This window comes from Lissotriton helveticus, chromosome 8 (assembly GCF_964261635.1).
Source record: "Lissotriton helveticus chromosome 8, aLisHel1.1, whole genome shotgun sequence".
NCBI lineage: Eukaryota > Metazoa > Chordata > Amphibia > Caudata > Salamandridae > Lissotriton > Lissotriton helveticus.
This window is the reverse complement of record NC_136069.1, coordinates 1,004,080,987-1,004,092,943: the sequence shown is the minus strand read 5'-3', so window position 1 is coordinate 1,004,092,943 and position 11,957 is coordinate 1,004,080,987. Positions and strand designations below refer to the sequence as shown.

Below are 11,957 nucleotides of genomic sequence, written 5' to 3'. Positions count from 1 at the left end.
GCTAAGAAAACTTCCGTAGTTGTTGGTGACTGGGCCAGAGTGAAATTACCCAGAAAAGGTGCTACTGCCTCAAAATTTGTCAATCCCTTGAACCTATTAAATTATTCAACAATGCTGTCAAGGCCAGTGACCATAGGATCTGGAACCTGGGTAGGGTTTCCAAGTGTCCTCCTTTTGTTTCCTTTGGTACTGGGGTTCCTGCTGCTCGCTCTATGCCCAGGAGGTGTTCTTCTCATTTGAGGATCACTACTTGTCACTTACAAGATTGTGTTTGATAAGTATTTTATTATTTTTGTTTTTGTTTTTCTTTCTCTGTATTGCTTCATGTTGATGCTATACGGGGGAAGGTATGTGGTATTCCGCTTTTATGTCTCTCCTTTCTGTACCTTGCATTGCGCAATCTCCTTTTCTGAGGTTGCTAGGTTGTGTTCTATTGTGGAACTCTCTTGAGAGAGAATGTCATTATTGGTAAGATTTTGTCAGTTGGCCTAAACTGTTAGTGGCTGAGGTCCCATGCATTAGATGTACAAAAAACTCATGCTGTTTCTTCAACTACTTTTGGTCTCCTGCCTGCTATTTAACCCCACCCGCATAATATGTGAAGACGTAAAGAAGCATAATTTTGTTCCTGTTTCCTCTTTGTGTGATCAGACAAAATGGTCACAAGCACAGTTAATACTACAAATATTTTAATGATGATAATACCAATGTACAAAATGTCACTTATATCCTGCTTTTAATATTATCGTAGGAAAACAAAAAAGGGATGGGATGATCCCTTAAATTAATCTTTGCGACTTGTAGTTACTCAGTCCAATGGGGTTTTGCCACCATGCCATCTCAAACACAAACCAGCCATATATCAATTGGCCTTGATACTCCTTCAATGGGAATAGCTCAGCCCAAATTCCCATACCAGGTCCCCTCTGTATGGGAACATAAAGAATGCTAGACTGGTTTCAGATTATTTGGCCTTATCAGTAGAGTGCACCTTGAGCCCTTTTGCACTTAGGGAGCGATACCTAGGAAAAAGAAAATAGATGGTTGAATTAATAATATGCAGGCACAGACATGGCACTGTTTGAATACCTACGAGTACCAACAGCTCTGCACCAGAAACATTAGGAGTCATTAAGTACAATTTCCATGCTCATCAAGAATCACTCAAAGCTCAGCTCTTGATTATATAATGCCTATGTCAAAGCTCTTTATTCCTCTAATACTCAGAGCTCTACTAGTCATTCAAATGTCTTTAAACCACCGAGGTTCACTCAGGGCTGTGTGTCTGATGATACCCCTGCCCATGCTTATGCGGCAGATTACTCAGACTGTGTTACTGGTAATTCATAAGGTCACCTCACATAAGTTATAGTAACTCAGCTGTAACCCATGATTAAATCAGACACTCATTTGCAGCTCTGCTCATAACACTTTATAGCATAATCACCCATATTCTTTAATTAAGAGATCTGTTCTTTAACTAGGTATGATTAATTCCACATTTCAATCTTAATAACATACATGGAACCTTATTTTGATAGTAGTCAGTCGCGGAGGTCAGAAGACCGCTTGAGAAGCAGTTGGTGGTCTGAATGCTGCATGAAGATGCATTAGGATGTGACAGCTGGGCCGGTGGTCAGAAAGTGCTCCTTTGAATGGTGGGCTTGTGCTATGGCCAGGAAAAGGGCCACAGCACAAGCTGCGGTGTAAAGGAGGACTTCCTGCACATCCATGCACCTGTGCCTGGATTCATGTGTTCGATGGCACACAGCTCATGAAGGTGCATGGGGCCTCTAAATGTGCCACCTAGGCCACTTTACAATGGCCCAAAATGGAAGGTGGCCCGGTCTGGGCCCCCAAAATCTGTTTCCCACAGCCTTTTTATGGCGACCTTTCCAACAAGAAAAGGCTCTCGGAAAGGGATATCATAATCCCATTGGTGGACCCTGCCTCGACCAAAGGGCTGTCGGTTGGTCAGACTGCCACCGACAGCCGGTCTATAGCTGTCCGACCGACATCCTAATCAGGCCCTTAGTTAAAAAAATGTTTAAATTAATATTTGTAATCCTTAAGAGACATGTTTTTGATAATATCCAGAATTATGTCACAAATAGCACTTTTGTACTCAAACTTAGGCCCTGATTACAAGTGAGTGGTTAACCTGAGTGTGTTGAAAACACCAAGATTTACCAGTAATGTCTGGCAAATCCATCCACAAGATTTAAATGACCACTCAAGACCATTGTCTGTGTCCTCTGGAATAGGAAATACTGTGTGCCACACACAATTCTATCACAAGCAGTTATTCAGCAGGCCGTTTAATTGGTCGGTAACCACTACATTGACAGGAAATGGCATACATACAAAAACAGGTATCTCACATCTTATTTACTCGTTCCCATTTCATTGTCGGACCAGAGGAGAGCCTTTTTATTGGGAAAAGCAGCTGCCATTTAATCTATCTGGAACGGGTCCCCTGGCTGAAAATCTGTCCGAAAGCCCACATAAGGTGTCAGAGTGGAGATACTCTTAACCCAGGTTGAAAAATGGAGGGGTAAGTGACACAAGTTGTGTCCAAAATGAATTATTTTAATCGTGCTCGATTTTCACGACGATGTCGCAACTGCTAAAGCGTCCACACCATGTATCATTGCAGGGATGTCTCGATTATCAACGTCATCGTGAATATAGGTGAAAATATATAAAAGATACATCAGGGAATCATTAATATGCATTATATTATATTGAGATTCTGATAAATGTTTGTATAGAGTTATTTATCTAGTGAGTTATCTTCTCTGATGGTTAGAATGATTTATATAGTTTTAATTTTTTACGTGGTGGTTGTTATTGAATTCCTGCTTTTGCTTTCGCGACGTAACCACGGAGATCACGATTACCGATGTCATCTCAATGTCCAGAGTCACCGCAAAAACAGAAAAAAGGTTTTAGAGATGGTTGTTCCAGAAATACATTAGAAAAATATGAGTTTGAAGTGTACAGTAATAAACCTCTAGGGCCTCATTTATGAGGCCTTGCGTCAGTTTTGCGCTTCCGATGCATCACTTTTTGTGACGCATCGGCGGGTTAAAACATGCCTCCTGATGCGCACTATTTACAAAGTGACGCATCTAAGAAGATGCGTCACTTTGTAAACCCCTGCGCTACATTATACCTGCGTCAGGTATAATGTATGCAGAGGGGGCGTTCCCCCGCAAAAAGCCTCGTAATAGTGACGCAGTGAAATCTATGAGATTTCACTGCGTCACTTTTAGGACGCTGTTGCGACAAAATCTTGCGCCTGCCTCACAGCAGGCGTAAGACTGACGCAAGCCCTTTCACATGGGGCTTTCCCCATGTGAAAGGAAGCATTGCTGGAGTTGCGTCACTTTTGTGACACACTCCAGCAATGCGTCACTTTTGCGCCTACAGATACGTCAGAAATACTGACGTATCTGTAACTCCTTGCGACATGATGTGTCATATTATAAATATGACGCATCAATCATGTCGCAGGGAGAGCGCAGTGAAAAGTGACGCATAGCTGTTTTCACTCAGCGATGCGTCACTTTTCATAAATGAGGCCCATGGTGTTTAGAATACTATAATGTGTGTGCATATATGTGTTTTCACTTTATGGGAAAGGCGTGATCGTCACGGGTATCAACGCCATTGCGACTTCCCAAATAACTGCAAAAACTCAAAATAGGTCTAAAAGATGGTTTTTAAAGACACTTAGTACAAAAATATGACTTTAAACATGTTTGAAAGAAGTATGTATATAGTAATGTGTGTAGGGCAATGTTCAACAATGTTGTTTATTTCTTTTTATTAAACAGTGAAATAAGCGAGCGCACATACAACGGGCCTCACTAGACCCACTATGAATACTAATCAGTGCACCGCTGTTCCAAAAATCAACAATAAATAAATATGGTACCTCCTGCCACCCGGAGAAACAGAAAAGGAAGAGAAGAGAAAAATACAGAAAGAACCACCACCCACCCTCCCACATTCTGTTCTTGCAATATGGCGCTGCACCAGGCGGGGTGTTGGTCTTAAAGGCTAGCTAGCCTACTCAGAGGGCTCCGGCGACGATAGGTCTAGAAGGCATACGTATCGCGGGCAGGACAGCTCCCGAAATTTTTGTGCCAGCAGTGTGAGCAACAGCTGCCTGAGATCATTGTAAGAGGAGCCTTTCCCTGACAGGGTAAGAGAGATATTGTCCATGCCTAACACATGCCATTATTGTCGATACCACACTGTGGGTGCAGGGATATGGGGGGGGTCTCCAATGAATTAATATGTTTTGGACAGCTGTGCCTAGAGCTATGGCTATCTGTTTCCCTCGCCTAAATTTCAAGGGGTAGGTAAGCAGGTTTGGTATCCCTAGCAGAACGTATGCAGGAAGCCTAGGAACTTCAGTGTCAAGGTGTTTGTCCACGCCGTCTAGAATATGGGTCCAGTAAGTCCAGATATATTCGCAATCCCACAGCAGGTAGACTACTGTGCCCCTTTCCCCACACCCTCTCCTGCAGCCAGGGCTCTGCTTCGCATCAGCTTGATGAAGTCGCTCTGGAGTGCAATACCAGTGATAAACTAGCTTGTGAGTGTTTCAGAGAGGCCTACATATGTTGATGTATGAGGCGCTCTATAGCATGCACCCTCCCATTCCTTGGGGCTGAGATTAAGCCCAAGGTCCCTCTCCCCAACGCTCACGCCAGCATGGTAAGTGTGGGCGTATCTGGATAGTAGCAACTTGTATAGATCTGAGATCAATTTGTTGTCTGAGGACCTTGTGATAAGCCACCATTCATAGGGAGTGAGAAGCCTAGCTGCCTGTGAGCAGTTACCAGGGCGCATAGCCCAGTGTTGCACCTGTAAATAGTGCATGCATTCGGATTCTGGGAGATCGTAATCAGCCCGAAGCTGCAAAAAGGGAATAATGCCCCCTTTGGTGAATAAAAGGCCTAATGCACGACATCTGGCCACTCTCCAGAGTTGAAAGGACTGTGGGCCTATCCCGGGGCTAAAGTCAGGTTATCCAGAATTTTGTGAGTGGGAAAGGGAAAGTCGGGGGTTCATGGCGCGTATTAGTCCGATCCCAGACCGTGAGGACTGTGCATGTCACCTGCGAAGCGTATAGGTTCGGGGACAGTGGGCTCTGGAGAGGAAGGGAACTTTCATGAGAGACGTACCTGCAACAGAGCAATCTTGAATTGCCAGGTTTTTTTTAAATTCAGCCGGGCTCCAATTGACCAAATATCGAAGCTGCTCGGCGTTATAATAGACAGTGAGATCCAGAATCCCGAGTCCCCCTTTGTGAGGCGGAATAAAGCTAACCAACCATTTTAGTCGTAGCTGGCACCCCTGCTAGATAAAAAGAGAGATTTCCGACTGCACCATACGTAACAAACCAGTTGGGGGTGGCAAGGGGAGCGTTTGAAATAAATAGAGAATTTTGGGGAGGATCGTCATCAAATCTGGTAGTATTTCCACCTCTGTAGCTCAGTGCAGATGTGTGTGTGAAGGAGGGAGAAGTTAGAAGTCATCACGGCCTGCAAAGTCATAGCCAAATGGATACCCAGATAGGGGACAAAGTCATCGGACCACCGTAGAGGATAGCAAGCCTGCAGGTCCACCTGCTCTCGGGGTGGCATGGAGAGATTCATCGCTATGGATTTGGTCAGGTTGACCTTAAACCCAGAGGCGCTGGTGAAAGTGTCCAGTACCTCCAGAAAGGTCCCCCAATACCCTCCCAGGGTTCATTAGGGTGACTAGCACATCGTTTGCATATAGGCTGATGGTGTGTGTGTCTCCTCCAAAGCGAATGCCCGTGATCTGTGGGTAATCCCTAACCCTCTGCGCCATGGGCTCCATGTAGAAAGCGAAGAGCAAGGGCACCCCTGCCTTGTGCCTCTATTGGTAAACAATGGGGTGGACGTGTACCCATTGATCCGCACTGTGGCGGTGGGAGCGGTTCTTGAGGTCCTCCTGATGAGATTGGACATCTACCTGCTGCTCATGGCTTCGAAGCACTTCCTGTTGCATGGCTGACAATTCAGTGTCCCGGGGATCGCTTTTTCCTCCAGGGATGCCACTCGCTCCCCTGTTTCGTCCACATCCTTGCGGATGTCTTTGATCTCCGCTGTGAGATAGCGCTTCACCATCTGGAGGTCATCCCCCAGGGCCACAAACAGGGATTCCAAAAGCCCCACGTTACTGGAGCGTCTGCCGTGGTGGCCATCTGTGCTGCCGGGTCCAGTTGGCTGGGATCTGCTGGCCCCCCACTCTGTGCTCTCCCTCGTGGCCAATTTGTCTTTTCTGCCTCGAGTGGATGTCATATTCAGCCCTCCTCTTGGTACTGGCTCCTTTGGCCACTAACCAGACAGAGCTGAAAATCTCTATGGCCCAGTGTCCTCTGGAATGGCGACCTTCACCTCACCTCACATCTCCGGGCCCAGGCGGATGCTTACCAGTTTGGTGCTGCTCCAAATGTGTGACGTACAGAATGCCCGCCAGTGATCTGCGGGACCCCCTCTTCTGCACCAAGCCGTCCCCGCCCTCTAGGCCTTCAGGTATTGAGGGTGTAGTGCAGTAACCATCCAGCGGCATCAGAAGAGCAAATCTAGCTGCCTACCCTTAATTCAGGCGCTGCCGGCTCAAGCATGAGGTAGAGCGGGTGGGGGTGTAGTGAGTACGCTCTGGAGTGCGGCCGGAGCTCCCAAGGGTAGGGCCTCCTCGAGCACGTGGTGTCTGGTGTTAGGATACCATAGCAGACCGCCAGCAATGCCTGGTCTTCACTCAGAAAGCACAATGGTGGGGGCCCGCTCAGTTATGCCCCAGTGAGCAGGTCAGTCAAAGCTGTGCATGGCAGGCATAGGGCCAGGTGCGCCTCCAAGGTCCGATGACCAAAAGGCCGGCAGCGGGGCCTAATACAGCCCAAATGTCCCTAAGGGCTTTAGGGTGTGAAGGCCTCAACGGGGAAAGGGAGCACAGTAGATCTCATCATGGCCCGCTCTGGACTGCTTCTTTAAGCCGGAGGCCGTGATGCCTCCCAATGGCTCCCACTGCTTACCTCAGGCCGTTGGGGCATCGGGGCTCCCACCATGGTCCCCATTGTTGTTTATAAGCCCCGTGGGATGGGGTCCCCGGGGCGAATAGAAGTTAGTGGTAGGAGCCAGGTATTTTTTACGGAAAAATGTGGAGTTGCGACTCCAGCGCAACGCTCAGCGCGGCCCCCTGGTGTGAATGCACTGGATGCACGACTCCAAACTGCGCTGGGTGCGCAACTCCAAGCAACATTTTTTAAATATTTTTTATATATAAATCTAGCTTATATGTGTAGATCTTGGGTGGCTCTAAAAAGAGCCCTTGTGTTTATTGGGAGATTTTGGTACTAACAAGTAAGTACTTATGCAGAGTCTAAGGTTGTTGAGAAGGACTCTGTTACCCTCATCTGCGAAATGTACACCATCTCTCCTGTAGATGCCATCCATATTAAAACGCAGATTGTTGTTATAAAAGGACCCCATCCTATAATCTCTGAGATAAGCAGAAACAGCTTTATTGACATGTTTCCTAGGTTTCTCAATTTGTGGACAAAATTGATTGGGTCAGTTCCATTTCTGTCTTTGGTATATGTTAGAGTAGACAAAGGCAGTTTGGAGGAAAAGTAACATCAATTCTGTAAAGGTGTCCTTCATTAGCATTTCCAGAACTACCCCAGTCAAAGTGCCTAGGTCATTGCCACCACAGTGCACAATTATGAGGTCAGGGTGTTGGAGATGCAACAGGATTTAACCAATAGCATCAATTGGTGCCACTTTAATCCTCTCTGTCCAATCCATTTAATGTCTACATTTTGCAAAGCTAGGTCTTTGTCAATACATCTGCTTTCAGCATACCTTTTGCACCATAAGATAAAGCTGTGTCCCACAATCCACACTCTAAACATCTTGAAGGGAAGTCTGTATGCACTCAGAAGATTTCTGTAGCTGAAGTAGGCAGTTTGTAAAATAAGATGATTCTAAAATGGTGGACAAATGCAGTTTTAAAAAAAAGAAGAGAAATGATTAGCTGATTGAGAACATTATACACTGAAATATAGAGTGCATGTTTCTGGGTTAAAAACGCATGTTTCTTATTGGTTAGTAAAAACTGTTTGAAAGGTACATTAGATAAGATAAGGTTGTACTTTGGAAAGTCAAGCACACTTGCTGTTTAAATTTGTAACATTGTGTGTTGAACTTGTGACCTGTGTGTTCAGTTGAGTGTTCCATGAACTGTTCCTGTGGTAACAGGCATTAAGCAGAACGGGGGTAGGGTTGGTAGTTATGTGTGGCATTAAAATGTGTATTTCTAATAGAGGCACTCAGTATGGGCAAAATGTGCGAATTTGCGGTCCGCGAATTCGCGCGAAATCGAATTTGCGATCCACATAATCCGCAAATTTGTGCGATTATTTTTGGCGTGTTCGCTGGGTTTTTTGCTTATCCGCGGGTCGCTTGCAGCGCACCGACCGCGAAGTTACCCATGCGGTCGTACATGGGCGTGGCCATCTTGTGCGCGTTGCGTATTTCCATTTCCGGGCGCTATTGGAAAACTCACATTGTGTGCGGCGCGCTATTACGAGTTCGTGTGTGTTTTTGCGTGCTTGCGAGGGAAATATAGCGCAAACTTACCCACGCGGTCCTCAATGGGAGCGGCCAACTTGTTTTTCATTCATTGCTATGGAACTGGGCATGGCTTTTCTATCCTCTTTTAATCTTTGCAATCCTTTGCTTCTTTGAACTTTTTTTTGCTCTTTTTTGCTCATTATATCTTTCTATTTCTCTAGATCTATATTTTGTGTTTTTTTCAACTTTTTGTTACTTTAATAACTATTTTTTTTTTTAGTTCTCTTTTATTTTTATTTTTCCCCCTATTCTTTTCTTCTTTCGCCCAGGACCATGGCAAAGGGAGCCGGGAAAAGCAAGGGGAAGGGCCCCGCACCCCGTACCCGGCTCCCATGCGGGCGATTGAGGGGAGTGCATGTAGTGGCCAGGGACGTTTTTACCGCGGTGGAGGTGGCCGCCCTTATACTTTTTGTTCTGCGCCACCTCTCTAAGACCGTGGCAGCAGGGGGCAGGCCCGGTCAAGGGTATGGCCTCCGGGAGCGTCGCCAGCAGTGGGATAAGGTGTGCCGGGCCATGCGAAGGGAGTCAGGGGTCCGGCGCACCTATGACCAAGCGACGCACTGGTGGGCCGACGTCCTTGACCGGGAGCAGGATCATCTCTACCTGCTAGGTGTGGAGATCCCTGGCCTTGGTGAGTAGCTATTGAATAACTACTTTGTATTCTTCTGCTCTGTGTTATTTTGCTAATATATGTTTTTCCCGAAGAGCAAGAATGCTGACTATTTGATTACATTGCAGGTAAAATAGTGTTTAAATAGCTTCTGTGATTGCAGGTGTTCGCCTCCTCAGTGGCATTGCTACTATGCTTACCTGTTTGTACCTTTGTGCTCATTTGGCCTGAATATGTATGAGTGTAGTACTTTACAGAACTGCGTAATGCTAGAGAGACTAGAGACTCAAGTCTAGTCCTTCCTTTGTACTCCTGCTGCCACTAAGAGGAAGAGATAGTGATGGATTGATAGGTTGAGTATATTATGACTTGTTATTAGTAGTAGGGCGTTTTTTTTGTGCTCTGCAATCATGATGACGGACTGTGTCTGTCACGTCGCGTGCTGCAGAGTGCTGGAAGTCATAGTAGAACCTTTTTGTTGTTGGTTTAGTTAGTGATTTACATAATTCGCCAAGTAGACGGTGTGCGAATCGAGCAATACGGTACTAGTATCCTCCTAGTTGACCAGATCAGATATGTCACTACATGTAGTGCAATTGTTGCTAATTTGTTTCCCCGAGATAATTTTAAATTGTGGTCAAAGAAATCAAATATTTCCAAAAAACAATCATCCATGTTTGTGTTTATTTCATGATCATCAGCACCTCCCAGGGGCAAGGCAGCATCATCCCAGACTCCGGCGGAACAGAGTGGGCAGGAACGGTCCTCTGCAGGCTCTTCTGCTGGCCCCAGTAAGTTGTTCTGTTGTTAATATAATTATACTTCTATTCATTCCAAACTGTTTCCTAATTCTACTTTTTACAAAATAGTCCTTGATCATCTTGTAGACTGTTTCCTCTTTCTTATCCTGCCTCTCTACCATCACTCTCTGTGCTACTACTATTTACCATTATTTCTGAGTCGGTCTGTGTAGGTAGCTAAGCTTGCCCAGTCGGCAAACGGTGTTAAACAAAACTCTGATCCAGCAATAGCTCTAGAGGCACTCAGTGCAGTCCTCTGGGTTGCCCTTGATGTCTATTCCAGTCTTCTTAATATTAGTGCTTTGACAATTTCCAACAGCAAAATGTCAATGTCCACCAAGAATAAGCTTGTAGTTGGCTTTTTGATTTGATAGTAGCACATACCATACCGCCAGTGTTTCAGGGACTATTCTGCATATACAGAAGTATGGATAGAGAAATATGACATTGTTGATGATAGGTGCAGTTCGACTTTCCACATACCTCAGTTAGAAGTAACTGTGCGGGACTCGGCAGCCCTCACCTTGTTGGAACTTCAAGTCCTCCTGGTGGTGATGAGGAGTAGTTGGTTCTGTCTGTAATTATAAAAATGTTGCACGTTAAAGAGCAAGCATTCATCCGTTGTGCCAAAAAGAGTTGCAGGTTATGGCTAAGCATATAAGTTAATACCCACCCCAAAACCGTGACTTCTTTTCAGTCCCAATAATTAAAAATTGTTTAAAATTTTCTCTTCCATTACGAGACCATGTTGGGGGTGGTGTATGGCATCTAAAAATATGGCGTTTTGTCTAGGCGTCACAACATCGGATGCAGCACTTGCCACCACCAGTGCCGGGCCAGCAGCGCGGAGGGGTCCACTCAAGCAGCGGATGCGGTGGCGCGACCAGGATGAGCTGAAGGGGATGGCTCAGCAGTGGCGGATGGTGGTAAGTTAATATTATACTCCTTACTTATTGACCTTTTAGAGTAGGCTCGCAAAGGAGTGTATGATGTACTGTACAGTAGACAGTACACTACTACAAGTACACTGTACTGTTAAGAACAGTTACTGATTTAGAACTAACATTTTTTACCCAATCACGGAGAAGACAGTCACCCTTGACTTAGCAATAGCATTAGCGGCGGTAGTTCTCGAGTAAGCAATGGACCCCTCTATTTGACTTCAAATCAGCTGGGAAACTTTTATCGTGAAGCCAAGTCATATCAGATGAACTTGAGGGATGTGATGAACGAAAAGGGAAAGAACTTAGGGTCAATGGAAGGTGGTTTACCAAATAAAATGAAAAGGGTGTTATTTGGTTGTTGTTAAAACGTAACGTTGTTACAGTTGAGACATCAAGAAGAATGATAGACGTTTACTTTGGAAGCCTGGACGGTATCTTCTTCCTCATACATAGCAGAGGTGTATGTGTAGAGCAGACGCTCAGTGCATGAAGAGTGTTACTTTGTTCGAACAGCATGTCCGTGCCAGAGTAGCAAAGCAGAGGAAATCCAAATACTATAAGTTGTGATTGTTCAGAAACTCTCCCTTGCCTAAAGTAACAGTACAGTAGTTTACTTTGCAAGCACAGCATATATTGTGTATGTATTGTATAGTTGACAATTATATCAAGTTAAGCCCACTCCTCCTGCAATTATAGTTACCACACTCACTCCCTATGTTCATAATTTTCTTTCTGCTGTGTCAATCATGGGTGGACTATCACTGTTGTTCACTCAATCTATCACAACAAAGCACCTAAAGTCATCCATCATATAAGCAAAGAGATCATGTGATCGGCTGGATACATGATCAGAAATGAATAATCTTCATTTTCTTTTTGTAGTACTGAAGGCCCAGGGGGGGGCACAGTGCGAAATATAAATTAC

At 45.2% G+C, this 11,957-nt stretch overlaps 1 long non-coding RNA gene across 1 annotated transcript in view; it reads right to left on the bottom strand.

Annotated features, from left to right (window-relative positions):
• Nucleotides 1-672: 672 nt before the first annotated feature.
• LOC144771851 (uncharacterized) overlaps nucleotides 673-11,957 on the bottom strand; it is a 78,745-nt gene continuing 67,460 nt past the window's right edge. Inside the window, exon 4 of the long non-coding RNA XR_013599516.1 lies at nucleotides 673-1,022. This is a non-coding gene — a long non-coding RNA (uncharacterized LOC144771851). The remainder of the gene's footprint in view (nucleotides 1,023-11,957) is intronic.